Source organism: Lygodium microphyllum, chromosome 11 (genome assembly GCF_053477565.2).
Source record: "Lygodium microphyllum isolate KBCC chromosome 11, Lygodium_microphyllum_v1.1.10, whole genome shotgun sequence".
Taxonomy (NCBI): domain Eukaryota; kingdom Viridiplantae; phylum Streptophyta; class Polypodiopsida; order Schizaeales; family Lygodiaceae; genus Lygodium; species Lygodium microphyllum.
The window spans coordinates 121,176,165-121,188,712 of record NC_141145.1 but is presented as its reverse complement, the minus strand read 5'-3'; positions in this window follow the sequence as shown (position 1 = coordinate 121,188,712).

Here is a 12,548-nt window from a genome sequence, read left to right as displayed (position 1 = left end):
AATGACCAATACCAGTATCTGTCAAAGAGATACGTAGCTTTCTTGGATTGACAGGATGGTATAGGGTCTTCATCAAAAACTATGATTTGATTGCAACACCTCTGACGAATTTACCGAAGAAGCAGACTTCTATTGCATGGTCAACTCCCGAACAAAATAGCTTCGACAAATTGAAGCAAAGTTTGGTATCAGCACCTATTCTAAAACTTCCAAATCTCAATAAGGAGTTCGAGGTAGTAACTGATGTTAGCATTCTTGCCTTGGGGTGTGTACTAATGCAGGAAGGTCATCCAGTAGCATACTCTTCAAGGAAATTGAAGAACCATGAAAAGAATTATGTTACGCATGATCTGGAATTACTAGCTGCCATCCATGCTCTAAAGCTTTGGAGACACTACCTTTTGGGTAACAACTTTACTCTAGTAACCGACCATAAGAGTCTCAAATGGATCTTTACCCAGAACGAGCTCAACATGAGGCAACGTCGGTGGATTGAAGTGTTGGAGGAATATGATTTTGAAATCAAGTACCGACCAGGGAAAGAGAATGTAGTTGCCGATGCACTTAGTCGCAAGGCATTCCTAAATTCCCTAATCTTGCAGAATCCATCAACGGCCAAATCTCTAGCTACAAAAGTATCAATGCCAAACAACCCTATACTTGAGATAGCTAGAGAGGAAGCATGCCATGATTTGGCCTACCAAACAATGCTAAAGGAGATCTCTACCAAGGAGCAGAATCAAAAGTTGCAAGCTAAATATCACGAATTTTCCATTGATAATGGACTTGTCTACTATAGAACAAGGCTATGTTTACCAGCAAGCTAGTCACTTAAGCAGAAGATAATGTTGGAAGCTCATGATTCCCCTTTCGCAGGACATCCTGGCTATGCTAAAACTCTTAATGCAGTTAGGAAGAGCTACCATTGGGAGAGGCTCAAAGGTGACGTTCTCAAATATGTCACTGAGTGTTTGTCTTGCCAACGTATCAAAGCCAAACATGTCATGATGCCAGGGAAACTGCAACCACTTGACATTCCCCAAATGAAATGGGAATTCATCAGTATGGATTTTGTTGTAGGCATACCCCAAGTCCAGGGAGGATACAACTCCATCATGGTTGTGGTTGACATGCTTACTAAGGTTGCACACCTTATTCCAGTAAAGACAAACTATAAAGCCTCCGACATTGCAAGGCTGTTTATCAAGGAGATATTCAAGCTACATGGTCTACCTAGAAGAATCATTAGCGATCGAGATTCTCTCTTCACATCACACTTCTGGAAAACTATCTTTGAAGCTATTGGGACTCAACTCTGTTTTAGCACCGCCTACCACCCCCAAACGGATGGCCAAACAGAACGAGTAAACCAATTCATCGAGGATATGCTTAGGGAATACTGCTATCGAGAGCCGAAGAGGTGGATTCAATACTTGCCATTGGTAGAATTTGCATACAATGCTTCTTACCAGCAAAGCATTCAGATGACCCCTTTCCAAGCATTGTATGGTCATGACTGTCGAAGTCCCCTAAACTTTTCTGATCCAACCCTAAGGGTTGAAGCATCAAGGCAGATGTTGGAAGATATGGATGATCAAATAAAGTCAATAAGACAAGACATACAAGTGGCCAAGGATAGACAAAAGGCATACGCGGATTTGAAGCGTCAAGAAAGAGTCTTCAAAGAAGGAGACATGGTCTTCATTTGCGTATGCCCTAAAAAGAGTTCTCTATCCCTAAGAGATTGCAAGAAGCTAAGTTCAAGGTGTTGTGGGCCGTACAAAATCCTCAAATACCTAGGACCCAATGCTTATAGATTGCAACTCCCTAAAAACCTAAAGGTTCACAATGTATTCCATATCAGCCTATTGAAAAAATATGTATCCAACCCTAACCATGTACTTAATGACCAACAAATTGTAATGCCTAGTCAAGGAGTCCTTGAACTAAGGCCTGATAGGATCTTAGATATAAGGGTGAGACAATTAAGGTCTAGAACTCTTGAGAGAATGCCCCGTCCAGTGGAAAGATTATCCCAAAGAGGATGCCACTTGGATAGAAGAAGACACTCTCAACCATCAATATCCCCAGTTTATCTCGAGATGAGGACATCTCGATTCCTCTAAGGGGGAGAAAATGTAATATTTCAGATTAATTCTTTTCTTCTCCAATGTCGCATCAAGATGGAAGGCTAGAAGGGGATAGAGGAGCCAGCAAGCTCCTCGCTAGAGCTTGCTCGGCTCCAGTAGCATGCCCTTCGACACGTTGAGGGAGGAGGATTCCCTCCCATCCCCTATTTAACTAGAAGGGGGGGCCGGGCTTGTGTTGCTATAGGAGGGAGGACGAAAACGAGGAGGATGCCCTGATGCTGCGAGCTACCACTGCCGCGTGTCGCCTCTATCCTCTCTCCCCACGTGCGCCATCACCGCCGCCTGCAAATTCCCGCCCCCCCTCGTCGTCTTGTCAATTTCCCCCCCACGTGGCTCCTGTGATTCCACAGAAGCTTCAGGAAGCTTCTTGAAGCTTCTAAGGGGGGCTCCTTAAGCCCCCCTTCCTATAGTTTTACCCTTTCACCCCCCATATCCTTTTTTTTACTCTAAAACCCCCTCCTCGGTTTTTCTTAGAACCCTTTCACCCCCTCCTGGGTTTTACCCCATTAGAAATCCTTTCACCCCACCCCGGTCTTAAGAACTTAACCCTTTCCGTGGGGCCATTAGACCCCATGCCCCTTGGCCTCATAGCCGACAAATCCCCCCCCCCCCCCCCCCCCCCCCCCCCCGTGCCTCACCCTTCACCTTTCCCTTTCACCCTGGTTTAAATCCCTAAAACCATTACAGAGCTTAAATGACGAATGTAAGCTATGTGGCTATTACGAGATTTGGATTTCACCTCTATCTTTTCTAGCATACTAACAAAATATGATGTTGTATGGTGGTGGAAACATCAAGGAGGCTTAACTAGTATATACCTAGGAAATTTCCAAGTTTAATGTAAGAATACAAAGGTTTGATGGAGTGGAGAGAGAATTTAGAATACAAGAGCCTTAAACATTGTATGAAAATATATTATCATGGCCAAAATTTATAATGTTATGGATTTGAAGATATTATAATACGAGTTTTTTCTTTTAGATATAGCATCATTTAAAGTGACATGTATAAGTTTCATGAACTAGGACCTTAAAAGAGTCACCACTAACTAGGTGTGGTTTAATAACTTGATCTAATACCATATCGTAATAAGTTTGGATAACCTATGATGTGATGGTTCTTTTTTTGTGTAAACCACTTACATTTTTTGTATGTATATGCATGATATATAAATATCTTTTATTCAAAATTTCTATCTATCTTGACAATATATGGACAAGATGGATATTGATTTTGGCCAAAATTAACGAGTTTCACACTTTGACTAGCTAAATGAATTTTCATATCATAAAATTAAAATTTATATACCAAGCTAGAAGTTTATGCTTTTTCTAAGACTAAAGATTTAACCTTTGACTAATGGTTTGTGTTTCCAAAGAAATAGACATAAATTTTATAATCAATCAAGACTTATTTGTTAGCTAAGACATAAAGTACAAAATTGGACTTAAACCACTTTATAAGAAATTTCAACACAATCAACTAATGTTATTGAAAGAATAAAAAACATTAAGTAGATTCTCCTCATTGATATTAGTGGCGTTTAAAAACACCAAGGTAGCTACATAAAACACTTTAAATTTTTAACTAGCATATATTTTATAGCCATGCAAAAGCCCTTAATGTAAGGGATATATTTACTATGGAAGTCAAAATTAGTCCATATAGAGTCATTGTCTTGTTGCATCATGTATATTGGAAAAATACAACTTTTGTAGATAGTTGCACTACCATTTATGAAATGTTTGTGATATCCTAGCTCATGAGCAAGTTGCATTGCTTCCATATCTTTCAAAGTAGAGACTAAAGGAGTTTGCTTCAACATGGATAATTGTGAGTTGTTCAATGTAAGTGATAGAAGATGTGAGGCATTTGTTGAGTATGCTTGTATAGTAGATGGTTATAAAGTACAAAATAGGATTTAAACCACTTTATAAAAAATTTCAACACAATTAACTAATGTTATTAAAAGAATTAAAAACATCAAGTAGATTCTCTCATTGATATTGGTGGTGCTTAGAAACACAAAGGTAAGTACATAAAACACTTTAAATTTCTAACAAGCATATATTTCATAGCCATATAAAATACTTTAATGTAAGGGATATATTTATTATGAAAGTCAAAATTAGTCCATATAGAGTCAGGGCCTTCTTGTTAATCATGTATATTGGAAAAATACAAATTTTGTAGATTTTGTATAAAACATTTAGCTACACTACCATTTATGAAATGTTTGTAATATCCTAACTCATGAGCAAGTTGCATTGCTTCCATATCTTTCAAAGTAGAGACTAAAGGAGTTTACTTCAACATGGATAATTGTGAGTTGTTCAATGTAAGTGATAGACGATGCAAGGCATTTGTTGAGTATGTTTGTATAGTAGACTATCATAAAGTACAAAATAGGATTTAAACCACTTTATAAGAAATTTCAATACAATTAACTAATGTTATTGAAACAATAAGAAACATCAAGTAGATTCTCTCATTGATATTGGTGGTGTTTAGAAATACCAAGGTAATTACATAAAACACTTTAAGTTTCTAACAAGCATATATTTCATAGCCATGCAAAAGCCTTTAATGTAAGGGATATATCTATTAGGAAAGTCAAAATTAATCCATATAGAGTCAGCGCCTTCTTGTTACATCATGCATATTGGAAAAATACAAATTTTGTAGATTTTGTATAAAACGTTTAGCTGCACTACCATTTATGAAATGTTTGTGATATCCTAACTCATGAGCAAGTTGCATTGCTTCCATATCTTTCAAAGTAGAGACTAAAGGAGTTTTCTTCAACATGGATAATTGTGAGTTGTTCAATGTAAGCGACGGATGACGTGAAGCATTTGTTGAGGATGTTTGTATAATAGATGGTCTCTTGAAGCAAGAAGTAATTGAAGATTGAACATATATACCATCTTTATCAATCATGGTCTCGTGCGGTGCTAATGATGAAGATGAAATACCATAATTCTCTACTCTAGTCCGTTCATCAATGACAACCTTGAATTGAGCATACAATTCATATCCATATTGAACTGGATCCTGTCCATATCGATCAAACTTGATGACTTCACGTGCATCATGGTATTTGCTTAAGCGAGTCAAGTATGGTAGAAGTTCTTTGATCAAGATAGAGTCTTCACGATCAATATCAAATGTTTTTGGATAAATGCAATTCTCAACAGGATTTGGACATCCTTTGTAAGGAATATCATCTATGAGAATAGTCTTGGTATGCTGACAAACATCTCCATATTGATCTCATACATACTTCAAAGGCTTGAACATTGCTTCTACTCCCATCTTATCTGGCCTATATATGATTTTGAGTTGATGTCTATGACATTGTTCTTGGCCCCAAATCATGAAGAAAGGATACTTCATTTTTGCATGGATCTCCAAGCACTTAATAACTGCCATGACATTCTTGTGTAAAGTTGTTGACCAAACTCCCACTTGGAATCTTGCAAATAAGGCTTCAAGAAACTCCATACATCCTGGTCGAAGAACAAGCCATTGCTTTCCCATTTGAAAGCTTTGAAACCTTTTAGACTTAGCAAAGCATCGTTGTAAAAGAAGACCATTGAGATCAAGTATTACACATAATCGTGTTGCATTTCTTATCAAGGAAACATCAATCACATCATCGTGCTCTACTGTTGTTGAATCTGCTAGATATCCAACCATAGATGTCTTAGTTGAAGTTACAAAGAAGAAAAAGAAGCACATTAGATTCATTTACTTCCTCATCATTCTACCTAATTTTTTAGCTATAAACTAGCATAGAACACTAAAGCAATTTAACTTCACATTGATAAATACATAAATAGGTACTACTTAAAAAATGATGTCTTAAGAAAAGAGACTGTTGACCATGTGGTCAAATCTAATCAAAAGTAATATCATGAGGTGAAAAAAATATATATGACAAATTTTTTGAAGTAAAATCTATTCTAATAAAGTCATTTTTCCATATCTACTTTTTATCGCTAGTTATAAGTATACTTGAGATATTAACAATATATTCTTGTAATTAGTTGCACAAATTATATTATCATTATAATATTTAACATACTCAATTTTTAAAAAGACATTCAAAATGGCATGTACAAAGAAGATGTTTATTAGTCCTAATTATTAAAAGAAAATTTAAACATGATACTTTTGACCATGTGACCAAAACTATGTCACATATAAGTGACACATGACAATTTAAATGAGATAAGTTATACTTTATTTGAATAAGTTTTCATAGTTTCTTCTTAAGGACTAACCATTCTATTTTTGAACTAGTTATATCCCATAGATATTTAAACTCACGAATTGTAACAAGGATTTTACCTTAATATTTCATATACACATCTCAAAAGATACATTGGAGAGAAATCTTTGTTGCAATATTTATAACTGAGGTAAAACTCCTTTGGGAGGTGCAATGAATCTTTTTTGGGGTGTGCAATATATTGTTGGCTTTCTTATCCTAAGGTACATGCATAGACATACACTAGTGATGTAGTAAAAGAGGCTATAAGAGATAAGAGATTTGACCATGTGGACAAATCTAACCAAAACTAACATGACAAGATCATAACACAACACATATAAGAGTTTAATTGAAATAAGATCTAAAATAGACTTAAGTAAATTTTGCATAGATAGCTCAAACTTTTCATTATGATAAGTATTCTTACACACTGGATTACAATTAAATAGTTATCCTTAAAAAGGATGATAAATTTTAATGAGCTCTTTAATACCGATTTGGTAAAATATTTACTTAAATAAAAATTTTAAACCAAACATGCTTGGTACCTTTTATAAAAATTTAAAAAACCAAAGACATAGCTTCTTTAATTAATATCATCAAAGAAAGAAAATATTGCAAATGCTAATGGAAGTAACTTCTCAAGAAAAAAATCAAAATTACATCAATGTGTCTTTCTTGATGAAAGGATAAGGAACTGAGTTTAAACACCTGAAGTAGCCCTTAATTTCTCTTTCATAATTAGACTTGCTATATCTTGGCTTGATTCTTCTATGCCCTCGGGTGGTACTTCAAGAACTTGAACTTCAGTAGGAGGAACTCTTGGGAGTTTGAATTTTGTTTGGCACTCTCATGGACCCTCCACAATTGTGCTTCAACCTCTCTTTGCTCTTGAGTGTTGCAAACCACTGCAATAGTCTTCATATGATTTATCAATGCTACCTTAGATGCAAGTCCACTTGCATATACATCAAATACAACCTCATGAGCATCATTGAATGCTTTGATTGTAGTTTCCATAACTTTCATTTTCTTTCTCAAAATGGCCTTTGCAATCCTTTGTTCTTCTTCAAGATCTTCATCATTGCACTCCTTGTCCAAGCCTTCAAAGTCCAAAATGGAAGGCTTATTGACATTGTTTATATATCGCTCAAAATTGATGAAGCTTTTCTCCATGGTCACTAATGTCAAATCCACAAAAGAATCTATAGATCCAAAAGCAAACGTTCTATCCATTGGTAGGAAGTCAACACTACCAACTAGCATGCGATACTTGCAAGAAATGCTTTCAAGAGCATTTTTCAAAGCTGCTATTTGCTTTCGATCAAGAAATGATAACAACATGAATTGTTTAGGTTCACATGTCATTTGTAGTAGAGTGGATACAACCTTTCCAAACTTTATAGAGTCCCATTTCATTCCCTCAACCCCATGTGCTGCATCTAAAACAACAACCCCAATGGTAATTGGATCTCTGTAAACATTATGTATAAGATCAAAGGTTTCTAGATTGCATCTGACAACATATACATGCCAAGGGGAAGTAGTGGAGGATTGAAAAGGATTTTGCTTTTTTTCAATTAGAAATTTCACAATATCTTTTGCTCCATTTGTTAGGGACCCTGCATCAGCTCCACGTGTGAGCTTCTTTGATATCCAATCATTGCAAATGCCTAAAATCTTTGTGTAGACTTCATCGTTGATATCATAATCATCAACAAGCTCTTCCCAAGTCTTCATCACAGCGCTACTTTTTGGAATTGAAGCATTGAAAAGAGTGACTAATTCCTCCTTTAGGACCCTATCTTGCTTGATTTGCTTAGCCCTTGTTTCCATGTCAATCATATCTTCCTTATCCCATTTGTTTCTAAGAAAAAGGATATGACCTTCATTGATCTCCTCTTGTAGTGTAAGGATGTCTCCATCCTTTAAACCCATAAGGCAACGAAATGCAGCAGGAGAAGGTTGCCTTCCCTTTTTTCTCGAACTCTCCTCTTGGGATATAAGTTCACCTCTAGAGTATCTCTTCATGATTTTGATCCAACTATCAAATATTTCTTGGGAGCTAACAATCATATGGCAATCTCTAGATGCACAATTTTCTCCAATGTATGCCACAAATCTCTGCAAAAAAAAGATCAAAATAGTGAGCATAGAACAAAAGAAAGAGCATCACACTAATCTTCACAAAAAAAGAAGGTAAGCTTATATATGATTACCTGCCATGGTACTCTTTGAGAGCTTGTCTTAGAAAGCCCTTGTTGGGGTTTTGGTGGAGAACCAAATGCTAGCCACTGATCTCTTAATTGTTGAAGTTGCTCAACATAAGGTGCATTCTTCATAACATTATGTGATTCCATATTTGTCATTCGTGAAAGCTTAATGCACATTTCCGCAGGACAATCAACTAATATTCTAGCATTTCTTAGTGAAGCCCTGATATAATCCAATAACTATAAGTGTCCAACTTATTAGCATCCACCTCATCACGATGCATGGGTCTCTTCTCATTGTTGTCTTGTACAAAAGGCATAAGATATGCTGCTGTTGCTGGGTTCATGAGAGTCTTTATGAAAGACGTGGTTAGCTTCTCTACATAATCCCAACATAGTGACCTATAAGCATACAAAGGAGGTGCCTCATAACACCTATCAACGAGAATAGGAAATTGTGTTGTTGGCCCAAGTGGAAAGAATTTTTCAAACATGTGAAATCATGATTCTTCCTTCTTTCCCTTCTTCTTAACTATTTCAGGAAAATCGAATGTTCTTTCTACTCCCTTGACCTCAAGAGAAATTATTGGCTTTGCAGATGTAACTTCTAACATGGAAGGTAAAGTGGCATCATTCTTAGGAGTGTTAGCAGCCATACTAACAATAAGAGCTTGTGACAAGGAACTTTGTTGAGGTGATTTTGACTTTGAGCTTGTGGGATTCCATGAATTATTTTCTTCTTGAGGAGAAGATGAAGATCTCAAGTCTATTTGTTTATCTTGGAGCTTCATTTTTTTGTTGGGGCGATCACATTTTCTTGATAGGGAAAGTAGCTCACTATTTTGAACAACTTGGAATGCTAATATAATGTCTTCTGTGCCCTATACCTCCTCAAATAAGGTCCATTCCATTGTTTTCAAAGAGTATTCTTCATCCTCTTTAATACTGGCAAAGTGAAATGACAAAGGATCAAGTTTGTATACTACATTTTTCCCCTTGATCTTAACAAGATTACATGGTATTCCCTCTTTCCCAGCACATCCATCTGTTATTTTCTCTATGACACCATCTTGTTTAAAAAATGCAATATCACTCTTCAAAGTGAATAAGAGAACATTGTCAGCTCTTTTTCCTTGACTATCATAAACATCCACATACCATGGATACACAAAACCACCACTAACTCCATCAATGGTTTGGGTCTCCTTTTTGGATGTGCTATCTTTCTTTGCCATTGAATAGTTCTACAAAGAGAAAAAGTTGTTAGACAAAAGTGGATTTAAAAATATTCAAAATTCACAAAACCCAAATAAACGTATAAGATTTCTAAGTTGAAAATTGAAAACACAACAACACAAGATTTTACGAAATACAAGACAAATGTACTCTAAAGGGACTCTTCCATAAAATGAAATATTGAAATTTGAGATTAAGTGTGGTATGAGATCCAACCATAAATATGTGTGCTTATGTATCAAATCTCATGGATTATCTTGGCCCTAAGTTAGCATTAATTATGTTTCTCTTGCAAGAATCATATAGTAAAAACTTTGCCATGGACTTTGGTGAGAAGATCAAATTCTATTAATAGTGAGACTTGACCATGGGCTTAACCAAATGGTCAAGTGATAATGAAATGTTGAGTGTGAGTGTGGTATGAGATATAGTGAAAAATCATTGTGGTTATATAGAAAATGTCATGGATGATTTTGTCCCTAAGTTAATATTGGATTTCTTCTCCATGTAAGTTTCCTATGCAAGGATCATACTCTAGGAACTTTGCTAAGATTTTTGGCCATGTGGTCAAATCCTATTTAATCAAAGAATGAGATTTAGTCCAATATGAGATCCACCTATATATCAATGTGGTTATGTAGCAATCTCACAATTCCATTTGGCCCAAAGTTAACATTTTAATTACTGCACATGTAAGTTTCCCTTGAAATGAGCTATATTGTAGAAACATTGTCATTGGTTTTAGCCATGTGGTCAAATCCTATTTAGTCATAAGACTTATCTATCAGATTAGAAACTTTGCCATGGTTTTTTACCATAGGGTTCTTAAAAGCTAGTTAAAGGGAGGATGCAATTTATTGTGATATGAGATTCACATATAAACAAATATAGCTATGTAGCAAATCCCATAGATATCAATATAACATAAAGCGAAAAACACTTGAAAGGTGGAGATTTGACCTCATGGCAAAACCTACAAGACAAGACGATTTCTACAAACTAGTTTTAACCATATGGCCAAATCTAGTTTCATAACCATATGAAGAAAGTGATTCATTTGTTGTAACATGTTGTGAAATTGGATTTGACTATATAGCCAAATATTGTTTTATAATGGAATGAAAAAGTAGTCTCATGGTTTGTAAGATTTATGAGATTAGATTTGATCATATGGCTGAACAAAACAAGAATGGGGATTCTTGGATGCTAGCATTGATAACAAAATGAAAGATTTGACCATATGGCCAATTTTTATTTTGTAGTGGAATGGAAAAAGTGGCTAATTTGTGGCAAAATGATATGATATTTATAGGAAGTAATGAAAAATTGAAATGAAAGAAATGGTTAATGGAAACAAAGTGGTTTTTTTGTTGCACAACAAGTTTTGACCACATGGCAAGACTTCCTATAAATATAGTAGGTAATCAAGGAGTTCCAAGTAGAACATGGTCTTCCTTTTTTGGAGATAATATAGAAGATGTTTTTCTTAGAACATTTTTCCATACAACCAAATCTAGCATACCCAAAATTTGTGTGATTGAATCCACCATAGATTTAGTCTTAATTTTTTAGGATCAAATTCCAAAAAAGTGGTTCGTTTGTTGCAAGACAAGATTTTACCACATGGCCAAATTATAGAAAGTAAGGAATTCTAAGTAGAAACTAGCCTTTCCCTTTGGAAGTAAGCAAGGGTTGATAATATAAGAAAGCATTTGACCAAATGGCAAAATGTCATTCTTGTAGTAAAATGAACAAAGTGCTTGATTGGTTGTAAGATATTGTGATACTACAGGAGTCCTTATTTTGGCCAAGAGATAGCTTAAGGAGAAGATTTGGCCACATGGAAAAATCTCATAGTATATTGGAAAAAAGAACATAAATTACTTCTTATATTATAAGAAAAGATTTGACCTCATGGCCAAATCTCAGATTGTATTGAATAAAATAACAAAAAGTACTTCTTATATTGCAAGAAATTTTTTGACCATATGGTCTAATCTATAAATTGATGAAAGATCATGATATGTGTTGTTAGAAAATTAAATTACATCCTATGGCAAAATCATATTGAGTATTTGTAAGTATTGTATAGCCATATGCTTATTGCAAAAGTATAAAAAGTGTAACCATAAAATCTGATGGTAATGCTTTTACTATGAAAATACAGTATAATGGAAAGTTCTATATAGTAAAGTATAATACAATGTATAAGAACTTGATAAAATGCTCTAATATTACAGAATGATACAATAAATATAAGGCTAGGTTTAGCCTTGAGGCAAAATCTTGAGGTATATAGCATCATAGAATAGAAAGAAAGGCTAGTATTTTGAAAGCACTCATCATTGATAAAACCATTGCACAAACCATTTATTCCATATTCACATCTAAGAGACTTTTTTCAACATTACACAAATCATATACTTCATATTCACAACAAAAAGAGTATTTTCAACAGTGCAAGAAGTCATGTTTTCAATATTGATGTAGAGTGAAGCTATCACTTGCAAGGTAGTGGTTGGACAACAAAAAATACAAGCACTCCAGGAGATCAATCAAGCAATCGAGAAGAAAAAGAAGACATTGAATTCTCAAGAGTGAGTGCCTAATCTCATTGCTACAGAAATACATATATAGAAATACATATTGCATTTAGTTTTCATACATGATTCT